Source organism: Neovison vison, chromosome 8 (assembly GCF_020171115.1).
Source record: "Neovison vison isolate M4711 chromosome 8, ASM_NN_V1, whole genome shotgun sequence".
In the NCBI taxonomy this organism is placed as follows: domain Eukaryota; kingdom Metazoa; phylum Chordata; class Mammalia; order Carnivora; family Mustelidae; genus Neogale; species Neogale vison.
This window is the reverse complement of record NC_058098.1, coordinates 62,614,466-62,626,582: the sequence shown is the minus strand read 5'-3', so window position 1 is coordinate 62,626,582 and position 12,117 is coordinate 62,614,466. Positions and strand designations below refer to the sequence as shown.

The 12,117-nt window shown below is 49.4% G+C and overlaps 1 protein-coding gene across 5 annotated transcripts in view; it reads left to right on the top strand.

The window, feature by feature from the left end:
• The window catches only part of FHL2 (four and a half LIM domains 2), a 67,927-nt gene that overhangs the window by 21,560 nt on the left and 34,250 nt on the right, over positions 1 to 12,117 (top strand). Inside the window, exon 1 of one of the 5 annotated variants that reach the window (XM_044263771.1) lies at positions 10,578 to 10,598. The exons of 2 other annotated variants lie outside the window; for them this stretch is intronic. The gene's annotated coding sequence lies outside the window, so the exon portion shown is untranslated. Of the gene's footprint in view, positions 1 to 10,577; positions 10,599 to 10,881; positions 10,941 to 12,117 lie in introns of those variants that run through there. 2 more of the 5 variants (XM_044263770.1, XM_044263772.1) reach the window with 2 other exon arrangements.

The window sequence follows — 12,117 nt, the reverse complement described above, 5'->3', positions numbered from 1 at the left end:
GAGCCCGGCATGGGGCTCTCTGCTCAGCAGGGAACCTGCTTCCCTTCCTCTCTGCGCCTACCTCCCTGCCTACTTGTGATCTCTGTCTGTCAAATAAATAAATAAATAAAATCTAAAAAAAAAAAAACCCTCAGGTTCTCCTTCCAGTGGAAAAGCAGCTTCTGTTTGGGAGACAAAACTCTGATGCCGCCCTCCCACTTCCCTGTGTCCTGACCCTGCTGAGAGCATTCATCTCTGGGCTCTGGCCCCCAAACTGCACATGCGGCTCCAAGCCCCGCCTGGGGGTCCCCACCCCAGCCTGGTAACCAGGCCAAGGATCCTGGCGTTCCTCATCCTCTGGAATGTCCCTTCATTCTGGTTAACTTGGCCTCAAGCCCTTGTGGTTGGAATGAGGCAGGAGTTGGCTTGTTGTCCTGGCAGAGACATGGTGGGGGGCCGGGTGGGGGGTGTTGAGGCGCCTGCTGAGCTGTGGCTTTTGGCTTTCTTACCTGCTCCCAGGGAAGAGTGAGCTGCTCCCCAGGCAGCTCCGGCCGACCAGAGGCAGCTCCTGGGGGACTCTGCTCTCACCCCTCAGCCTCCCCTTCCTGGGACCAAGAGCCTCAATAGGCGTTTAAATTATAACATCTAACTACTGTACATTATAAATCGGACGTTCTAGGGTAATGGCTCAAATGGTAACTTTTGCTAGTCCAAACACAACGACTTGAACAAGTCTTGAACAAACTGTGCAATTTCCCGTTAGCTCAGAGGCTGACCTACAAAGCCTCCCCTGCCCTTCCCTGCTTTGCTCCCTCGCTGGGCTTGTAGTGCCATAGCCTCCCTCCGAACGGCTGAAGCTAAGTGTACAGCGAGCTCATGGGAATAGTTTGGGGGTAACCTCAGCTTCTTCCTCTGAAACCATTCCCGGCTTCCAGGGATAATAGCCTGAGCGTTATTTGCCCACATGAATTAACCAGTCAAGTACCCATCCCTTGCCTATTTCCTCCATGGAAGGAAGCCTGCTTTTACTGTCTATTTCTTCTTCTCTCACTCACTTCTCTGTTTTCTTAAGGACAGTGTCCTTTTGTTCTCACTGGGACTGTTCCTCCCCCTTTGCAGCCTCTTGTCTCTGTCCCAAGGCTTCTTTGCGGAGACATTCTCTTCCTTTGAGCCACAGCCCCCTCTCTGCCTCTTTGGCCCTTGGGGAGGTGCCCCCCCCCTGCTGGGGGCTGCCGCAGGCTCTCCTCACCCCCCCCATACCATGTGGGGTGCAAAGCCCCCTAAACCACATCTCCTCCTAGAGTCTGAGACAGAAAGAAATGAGTCTTCCAAAGTCTGTATATCTAAATCCACGCCCACCTCCCTTTCCTACACACACACAAAAATGCCACCATATCAGCCATCAAAAACAAAAGACAGAAAGAAAAGAAAACATTTGTTGTAACAGTGATAACGAAGGATAGCTCCTCTGAACTCTGCATTCCAGAATCCGGGATGTCAAGTTGACATTCATTAACTATCAGCCCGATTAGTTCTGCTCAAGCAAGGTCTCTGTCCTCCCTCTGCTCGTGCATGCTCCTTGCAAGGGAGCATGAAAGACCCATCCAAAGGAAAGGAGTCCTCATGCCAAGCCCACCCGGCCATGTGAAAGGGTGCTTCTCCCAAGTGAAAGCGTAATTCTGCAAGAACAGGGTGCTGGTCCCCATCTCGGCCCGGAGTGGGGATGTCCCCTCTTACCACTCAATGATGTGCACGTCAAAACTTGGACCACATAACTTGGAAAGCTGCATAGTCATCTCTGGAAGTTCAGGTGGCCAGAGTGAAGGCAAGTACAAGCTTGTGAATCTGGTCTACCTTCGGGAAGGATGACCTGTTGACAATATGAGTGAATGAGGGAAATAGACTAGTTTTTCTTTCCGAGTGACTCCACCGTAGAACAGCTATGGCTCCAAAGGGATGAGCTGTGGGTTCCTACGTGGGCTCATCTCTGCAGCTTTGGCGGGTGAGGATACCCCTCTCAAAAGCTATAGCAGAGCTGTAAAGAGGCTCCCACAACGGGATCCGCCTTGACAAATGGCCCGCCAGACACACTCATGCAGCTGCAGAGACAGAGCCTTCAGCAGCTTCCCTGGGAGACAGAATCTTTGTTTTGTATGCTCCCTTTGGGGTAGACAGACCATCTTAAAGCATTTCGTAGCGAGTCAGACATGCCTCAGCCATATTTAAGACATGAACTCATTACATCTGGTTGCTGAAAACGAAGGCCATGGTTTCCGTTGGCATGACAACTTCTAGGTTGCCCCTCGGTGAGCTGCGTTCTGCACGGTTGAGGAGGGTGCAGGCAGGGGGTGGCAGGGCAGACCCAGAGCAGCAGCCCGCTTCTCAGGGGCAGGGGGCTACCCCAAGAAGGTCCCCAGGGAGACTCCAGCTAATGTCTGGCTCCCATCTCCCGCTACCCTTGCCCGAGAGGACAGACCCTCCACTTTGCTTTTTTTTTTTTTTAAAGATTGCATTTGTTTATTTGTCAGAGAGAGATTGAGAGAGAGAGAGAGAGTGAGCAGACAAGCACAGGGAGCAGCAGGAAGAGGGAGAAGCAGGCTCATTACTAAGCTCATTACTAAGCAAGGAGCCCTATGTGGGACTCGATCCCAGGACCCTGGGATCATGATCTGAGCCAAAGCCAGACACTTAGACCAACTGAGCCATCCAGACGTCCCCCTCCACTGAGCTTTAACACAAGTTGCTTGCAAGTCAGATCTCCATGCAAAACCCAGATAACAGAACTGCCCAAAAGGGCAATAGGGTTGATTTGTTTGGTTCAAGTAGGCCCACATGAGCCCTTGTATGGCAGCCCTATATTGGTTTGGGCATTTTCAGGTTACCTGAATTGAATCCAGTGAATACCGATGGAGTTGCAGAGAATACAGAAATGGATGTGTCCATCCTGGCCCAGAACAGGCTCCCACTCTTTCCTTTGTTGTTATGAACGAGGGAAAAGTGAGACATACGGAATAATCAAAAACAAGGCTAGGGAAGGGTACTCACACAGCTTTCCCAAGGGAGAGGCTTTGTCTGTGTTTCAGGAGTTCATGGGGCAGAACAGAGTATGGAAAGCCATCTTTGCTCAGAGGGGGAGGCAGAGCAGGTTAGAGCCAAGAGACCGTGTGGGAAGGGGTTTGAAGGATCTCCCGACTTAGGTGGGAAGCCCCTATTGTCCTGACTTGATGACTTTCCAAACATACTCTTCAAAACAGAAAACCTCCAAGCATTTCCTTCCCCTGCTTTCAGCCTGACCTGGGAACTCAAGGGACCCATGACAATGTAGGGAAATAGACATGCCACACAGACAGGGTGGGAGACAGAACCAGGTCCCTAACATGCTAACAAAGTCAGGGAGCCGTGTTGTGGTAAGGCCATTGGCAAGAAGAAAGCGTAATTTCAGATTATTGATAGTTGATATGAAAGCAGAGAAAGACAGGAGGAAGGCAGGATGGAAGAAAGAAGGAAAGAGAGAGAGAATGGGAGAGAGGGAGGGAGAGAGAAAGGAAGGTGGGCAGGCAGGCAGGAAGGGAAAGGAAGAGGCATTTACTGAGTTTAAGGACAGCTAATGAACAATTTGGGTTTCTGACAATGATTTGCCCCTGGAGCCCCTCCATCCCTGCAGGAGGCAATGACTAATCTGGAACAGCTACAGAGTCATTCCTCAGCATCTCTAACTGTGCAGAAGTTCCAAAAATATGTGCGGTTAGGATGGCCCACAATTTGAAAAGATTCTTCGGGGGGCAAAGAGTATTGCCGGCATCCTGCTAAGGTCAGACATTTTAGGAACATGTGTCCCAGCAGTCAAGGACCATTGCAATGCTGTCCCAGAAAGCCCTGTCGTAATTCTCAGGCCCCATGTTAAAGCACCTTTTGAAACAGGTAGAAGACAGCCTTTCAGTCGTGTTTTTAGGAGAGCATAAAGCCGAATAAAATACAGCTCATTGTCACACACTACCATCACATACCATACTTGCACAATCATTTTTATGGTATGGGAAATTTTAGGAATTATTCAGGGATGAATGAACCATAACAATAACTTGAAGAAGGATTAAATAATTTCAAATAACCCTTTAAGGCCAGAGGAGAGGCCATCCTCTGTTTCAGAGGTTAAGTAAAGAGGACATGGCCAAGTGGTGTGAGGAACGCCTGGGCTGGGTCCTTGCCGCCCCCCCTAACTTTCTGTTAAGAACCCTGATCAAAGTGGAAATAGCACCAAGAGGACTTGAGTGACAGGGAGGGTGCCCTGGGGGTTTAAAAGTTACAGTGGGGGGCGCCTGAGTGGCTCAGTGGTTTAAGCCTCTACCTTCGGCTCAGGTCATGATCTCAGGGTCCTGGGATCGAGCCCCACATCGGGCTCTCTGCTTAGCAGGGAACCTGCTTCCCCCTCTCTCTCTGCCTGCCTCTCTGCCTACTTGTGATCTCTCTCTGTCTATCAAGTAAATGAATGAAAATCTTTAAAATAAATAAATAAATAAATAAAAGTTACAGTGGGCATGAGATGCTCCCGTTTTAGGTGCTCCGGGAAGAACCAGCAGAGGCACCCAGAAAAGCGCTTCGGGGACTTTACGGGCACCAAACACGGTTCATCCAAATCCAAAATCCAAGGATTTTGCTAAGTTTGTGCAGACCTCGGGCATTTGCACTTCTTTTCAATGGGTTTTGGAAGAGCGGACAGAGGGAAAATAGAGTAAAACTGTTGGCAAACAGAAATGACTGGGTTATTGCAGACAAGGGCAGACATCAGAGGCAAAAGGATCTCAGAGAAGAAGCGAACATTTCCAGGGACCCCATGAGAAATTGTTTTCATCTGCAACAGTCCAGCAACGTTTCATGATCCGCAACGGGCCTCCCAGCCTCCCAGAAACGCACCGCAGTGTGAACGGTTTCATTTCATTGGCCATGAGGCTGCCAAAGAGAACCTTTCTTAAATGAGTTATCAAAGCCGCAATGGAAACTTGTATGAAACGCTCCAAATCAGCTTTCACCAGTGCTGGTAAACTCAGAAAATCATGGAGTTTTTTGTGGATTTGGCTCAAAAGCAGGCATGTTTCTGAGGTTTTGAACACAGTGACTATTTGCATCCATTAAATCAGTGTGTGAAAAAGAGAGAACAAAGAAATGGGATATGGAAACTCCGCGTCTTAAGAAAGAGCCAAGCTTTTCCCCCCTAACTAGAGTAAGGGGTTGGGGGGGAGGGCAGGCAGGGAAGGGAAGGAAAAGAGTTTGCTTATCCTGAAGGGCTGCACTTTTCCTGAAAGTCTTAACAGGCACAGGGGCAACGTTTGGGCACCTACAAGAACAAAGCTGTACCCAGACCAAACTCCTCTGGTTTGCTCCAGGAGACATGGGCACCAAGCTCAGGGGCCCAGGAAGTGAGCACCCTATCTGCAGGGTCATGATCTTTGATAGAAGTGTTCCCTCTCCATCCAGGTAAATCGTGCTTTTAGAAGAAGTGGGCCCAGGTTGTCTGAGACAACATACTGGGGTGGTGCTGTATCACGGGGAGGCGTGCACAGGCCTGCCCCCCACCCTGATCCCTTCCCGGGAACAGAGCAATAACTCAGGGTTTACCGCCAGTTTTTACGATCTTAGACACTCACCCTCTAACCATTTGAGGCAATTAAGAATGATTACCTCTGAATCAAGGGCAAATCATCCAACAGCTTCCTGCCCAGGGTTTGAGTGGGCAGAACTGCCCGTGAGAAGTTCTGCTTCTGAAATGGGAGGAGGACTGTAAAGAGCCTCATTGAAATGGTCAGTTAGGGTAAGGGACATAGGGAGGTCTGAACTTCCGCCCCTGTTTTTATGTGTTCTCTTTCCTTCCGGATGTTGGTGAGGTGGCCAAGGTCAAGAGGAGACCCTAGCCTGACCTCCCCCTTGCCCACCAGCTCCCCCACCACCAGGTCTGACCACACTTCTAGAAGCTCCGCTTTCCTCTCTGGGCTTCTCGGAGGAGAGAATTAGTTTTCAGCATTGGTACCACAGAGACACGGGCTGCAAGGATTTGCCTTTTAAGTTTTCTAATTGGTGCTTCCCTCCCATGAAGTACAGGGCAGAGTAATACTTGGGATTGGATTTTAGAGTTCATTTCTACCTGTGCTTCCCTCTGGTGAATTACCTGGGAGAGTAAGTAATACTTATAATTGGATTTTACAGTTCTGGAGCCCAGTCTGTGTTTAGTGTATCTGTTTCCATTCCCCCATCCTCCCTAGAAACTAACATTTTAGGTTGCTGGTAAATTACTGAGTCCAGAGTTGTTATCCCTGGGGAGTATTTTACCTCAAAGCACTACTAGTCATCAGAATTATCCGCGGGGCTTGTTAAAACACAGGGAATGTTTTACTTTAATAAGTTTCTGGGTGATCCTGATGCTGCTGGTCCAGGACCACACTTAGAGAACCACCAGCCTATGCCATACAGCCATCCTTTTCTTTCTCTGCTTCCTAGCTACCCCATCCCTGAAACCGTCCCACATAAGAGAGTACGAAGTCAGGGTGGCGCTGGCTGGTGAGGGAATTACAGAACTGAAATTAACAAGAGAAGCTTGGATTACTTGAATTTCCTATCAGAGTTGCCTCTATGCCTTTCCCAGGAAATAGGATTTCTTAATTTCTGTGCTTCCACGAATCAAACTCTTACCCACAGCAGAGAATTCGTCTGTCGAAAAGACAATCTTTTATCTTTGGAATTCGATCTCAGCATTAACCCTTTCTTCTGATGAGAATTAAGTCTGTTTCCTTCCCTTCTTTATTGAGATACAGTGAACATATAATATTATGTTAGTTTCAGGTAGATACCATGATGATTTGATAATCGTAGATATTGCTAAATGATCACCACAGTCAGTCTAGTTAACATCTATCACCGTTCCTTTTTTTTCTTGTGATGAGAACTTTTATGATTTACTCTCTTCGGCACTTTCAAATATACAATACCGATTTATTAACTACAGTCACCATGTTGTACATCACCTCCCCAGGACTTACTTATTTTATAACTGGAAAATTGTACCTTTTCACCACCTTGACATTTTCCTCTTATTCTGAATTCATCTCCCCTTTACCATCAAACAAAATTTACTGAGTATCAAATAAAATACTCAGTAAATATGAGGGCCTATGATGTGCCAAGGACTTTACTAGTACCATTCAGTGATTTACATGAGCCATCTCAAAGGATCTTTTCCAAGAATTTTGCGAAGTACATTTTACATGCGAGTAGACTAAAGGTTAAGGAGATTTTGTGGTTGCCCAAGGTCACCTCAGTAAGTCCTAGGTAGGACAGGGATTCAAATCCAAATCTGATTCCAGAGATCAAGTTATATTGCCATAGGTTTCTATTTTCTATAATATTTTATCTGCTATACTACAAAATAGTCAGTTACAAAATGAAAGACTTGCCATTATATTAAACAAGTCTTCTGTGATCCATCCATTCATTACCTGTTTTTATTAAACACATACTATGTGTCATGCTTTATAGTTTGGCCCTGCAAATACAATGGTACAAAAGACAGAACTTTTCAAAATACATTCTACCAGATTATCTTATAAAATATTTTTTATTTTACTTTAAAGATTTTATGTATATTTGTATTTATTTGAGAAAGAGAGAACAGTGGGAGAGGGAAAAGCAGAGGGAGAGGGACAGACAGACTCCTGGCTGAGCAGGAGGAGCCTGTAATGGGGCTTGATCCCACTACCCAGAAATCAGGACCTGAGCTGAAATCAAGAACCCTACACTCAACCAAATGAGCTACTCAGGTGCTCCTAAAAATTTGTTTTTTTAAAGATTTTCTTTATTTATTTGAAAGACAAAGAGAGAGCATGGTGGGGGGGAGCAGAGGAAGAGGGAGAGAAAGAATTCTCCAGCTGACTCCCCTCTGAGTGAGGAGCCCACAGGGGCTCCATCCCAGGACCCTGGGATCCTGACCTGAGCCATGACCTGAGCTGAAAGCAGATGCTTAACCAACTGAGTTACCTAGGTGCCCCCAAATTTTAATTTTAAAATAGTTTGTCCTCGGGGCGCCCGGATGGCTCAGTGGGTTAAAGCCTCTGCCTTTGGCTCAGGTCATGATCCCAGGGTCCTGGGATGGAGCCCCACGTCAGGCTCTCTGCTCACGGGGAGCCTGCTTCCTCCTCTTTCTCTGCCTGTCTCTCTGCCTACTTGTGATCTCTGTCAAATAAATAAACAAAATCTTAAAAAAAAATAGTTTGTCGTCTGATTCAAAGTCTTCCAAAAAGTACATCCATTCAGCTCAGAATCCTATTCCTTCTGCTTCTATTTCTAGCAAACTTCCTCGATTTTCTATAAAGTCAGTTTAACAAACTTTGTTTCTTATTTGTCCTGAAGGAGCATGTGTTGCTTTAATTTTTAAAATATTTTTATTTTTTGAATGAATGATACATAGCTCAAAATTTTAAAGGAACAAAAGGGTATAGAGTAAAACTTAATCTCCCTTCCACTCCTGGCCCCCAGCTTCCCAGTTCTCCCAGATGCAGCTACTATTATATGTATACATTGTCTTCCTCCCTTCCTTTCTCAACACAAATCTTTGGTTACTATCTACTTTTTTTTTCCCATGGACATAACTTGGAGATCATGCCAAATCAATAAATATAGTTACTTTCTTTTTAATAGCTGCATATAGAAATAACTCTAAAACGTACCATATGATATTTAACTGGTCCCTGTTGATGAACATATCACACGCTCCAATATTTTGCTATGATTAAGAATTCCGCAAGGACTGCCCTTGTATGTATATCAATTTACGCATGAGCAAGTCTATTTGTAAGATGATTTCCTCTAAGGGGAAGTGGCGGGTCAAAATCAAATGGTATGTGCATTTGTAATTTAAAAAATGTTCCATTCCAGAATTTTTCAAGCATTACAAAAGGAAAGAGATTAGTATAATGAACCCCTGCATGCCCATCACCCAGCTTGCACCGTTACTCCATGGCTGATACTATTTCGTAAATATATCGGCCCTATTCATTCCACCACCTCAAATTATTTTGCAATGATTTCAAACAATGTTATCTTATTGGTAAATATTTTGGCACCATTTCTGAAAGCTAAGAGCTTTAAGAATATGTGTGCGTGTGTGTGTGTGTGTGTGCCATTTCATTATCACACCTCAAATAAATTCATAACTTATCAGTGTCCTCTACTACCTTGTTAGTGTCATACTTCCCCAAACTGCCTCATGAGAACTTATTTTTGAAGTAGTGTGTTCTTTGTTTCAGAATCTATTTAAGTCCATCTTGTTCATAGCAGCTAGTCCAGTCTTTGGATTTCCCCCCCCCACCCCGCCCCCAGCTCTCTCTCTCTCTGGGAGATCGTTCTCTAACTTGCAACTCTACAGACAACAAATCCAGAGAACTGTCAGAGGGAAGAGGCTTGTCTGCACACACTTTGCTCAAGATACTGGCCTGCTTTGACTATCAGTGGGAGTACAGGTCTGGAAGCCATACTTCTGTTCTTGGTGAGAACCTGTCAGGTTCAGGGAGGAATGGGGGCATGCAGGAAAGGCTGGATCCCCCACATCCAGTTCTGACGGGGCTCACTGTTGTGGCCGGTCTCAGCCTTCTGGAAGGCAGTGGAGTGACTGGTGCGATGAGGAGCATTTCCTGTCCTGCAAGCACCTGGCAGGGCTCTGCCATCCGACACACTCCAGGTCGGATCTCAGCTGGTATAGTTAGTCTCAGGAGGCCTAGAGCCAATCCCTCTGAGCTGAAATGTCCTCACCTTCAAACTGAGTATTAATCCTTATCTTCAAGGAGTGAGAATCAAGCGATACAATACGTAGAGCTAATACTCAATGAGTGTAGCTAATATGACTCTCCAGTCCTGTGATGCCATGACGGAGACCCACGGACAGTCTCCGATACCCCCTGACACGGAGCGTCAACCCAGAGAAAAGAATCAAACAGCTCTTCCTTCTCTGAGGCCCACTGATTGTGAAACATACCATGCCTGCCCACGGTACCCTCGCTCTCTCTCTCTCTTGCTGTCATCCCATCAGCTTATCTCTCCCCCGTCCCCAGTCCGCAGGGGAGCCTGGCCACCCACTCAAGAGCAAACATTTCCATCCCGGTGCCATCTGTCCCTACTAAGTGTGGATTTCAGGCACAGGGGCTGGGCTTTCAAGGCGGGAGGCACTCTCTCCAGCTCACCTTTGTTTCTCGCCCTGAAGGGAACAACAGAATCACTTAAACAGTCCCCCCCGGCCCCTGCCTAGGGGAACAAAGAGCCTGGCATTATCCATTCTTTCTGGCCATCTGCTCCGCTCATTTCGCCACGCAGAGCGGTCCTCGGGGTAAGGAGAAAAAGCCCACTGTGCAAATAGATCCCAGACGCGGGGCTCCAGCCGCTGCCAGACCGGATCAGCGGTCTGGGATCCGCACTCCAGCCCACTCCCCCAACCCCTTTTCAGGCTTTGGCTGGCGTCGCGTTCCCCGGACCCCCAGCGGAGAATGCGGGCGTGGAGATCCCTGTCACTCCGCCCTGGCGTGGGGGAGGCCCTGGCCCCCAGCTCGGCCCTGTGAGCCCACGCCCGGCACGGAGCTCCGGTAAGCCCTGCGCTTTAGAGACCCAGGGGGATCGGAGCCCAAAACATACAAAGGGTCGGGGTCCGCGAGGGCCCGGGCCACCTGGAGGCCGACGGGCGCCCGCCCCCCGCGCCCCCACGCCGCTGCCCGCGCACCGAGCCCGCGCCGCCGGCGTCTCGGAGGCGTGCGTCTCCTTATATGGTCAAATGACACAGTGGGGGTTCTCTCGGGCGGGAGCCGCCGCGCTCCACCCCGCCCGCCGCCCCGCCGCAACCCTGCGCCGCCGCCGCCGCCGCCGCCGCCGCCGGCCCGGGACGCCTGCCCGTCGCCCGCCGGGTCCCCAGAGCCCGCCCGCGCCGCGCGGTGAGTGCCCTCCGCCCGTGCCCCCCGCGGGAAGCCGACACCTTGGGGACCGGGGGAGAGCTAGCCGCGGGAGAGCCGGGGAGATTGGAGCCGAATCGTGGGAGAGACCCGGGAGAGGGGAGAAGAGATGCGGGCGAGACCCGAGAAAGGGGGACGGAGCCGAGGGGCGACAGGGACGGAGGGGAACAGAACCATGGGGACACCTGGGATGGGGAGCCAGGCCTTGGAGGCGACCCGGAGACCGGGGAGACCCGGGAGAGGGAAGCTGAACCTTTGGAGAGATCTGGGGAGGGGGAGCGCAGCTGCGGGGTGACCCGGGCAAGGGGTGTAGAACCCCGAGAACAACAGGGAGAGGGGAGCAGAACCTTGGGGATATCCAGGGAGAGGCAAGCGGAGCATCTCGGGAGACCCCCGGAGAAAAGCCTGATAGAGGGGAGCAGAAATGTAGGGACACCTGGGAAAGGGGAGTGTAGCTGCAGGGTGACTCCAGAAGAGGGGAACAGAACCATGGGGATACCCAGAGAGAAGGGAAGACCCAGAGCCAAGGGGAAGACCCCTAGAAGGCAGGGGGAAAGGGAGTCGAACTGATAGGACACCTGAAAGAGGGGAACAAGCCTTGGGGACACTCGGGGAGAAGGGAGCCGAGCCTTGGGGGTGAGCGGGGTTGGGGGGGCCCCCCCCAACCGTGTTGGGGAGAGCTCAGCTGGGGGGGGCAAGGGGAGGGTGCAGTAAGTCAGGACAACACACCACCCCATGTCGGGAGAGAAGACCGAAGTCTGAGTCTTGGTCAAGCTGATCAACTCGGTGTGGGAACAGGGTCACTGCCACCCACAGGAGAGCCCTGGGCAAAGACTGGCCAAGGGTCCAAGATCGGGGAGGTGACCGCCCCTGTCCTCCCTGGGGGCCAGGACTTAGGAGTGTGTGAACACCCAGGTTGCCATCTGCCTGTGGGGGTGTTGGGGCATTTCCCTTGGGTCCAAAGATATGGAGCTCCGAATGTGGCCTTGGGCATTGACTGGTGTAGAACTTAAAAGACTGAACTATCAGATTTTAAAATTCGGGCTTATTTTAAAGGAGAGAAATTCTGATCTTCTTAAGTGATAGATGGGTGATATTTTAACATACCAGCAGTTTGGGGAAGAAAGTGTTAAGTGTCGTTTCCCATTTAAATCAAGAA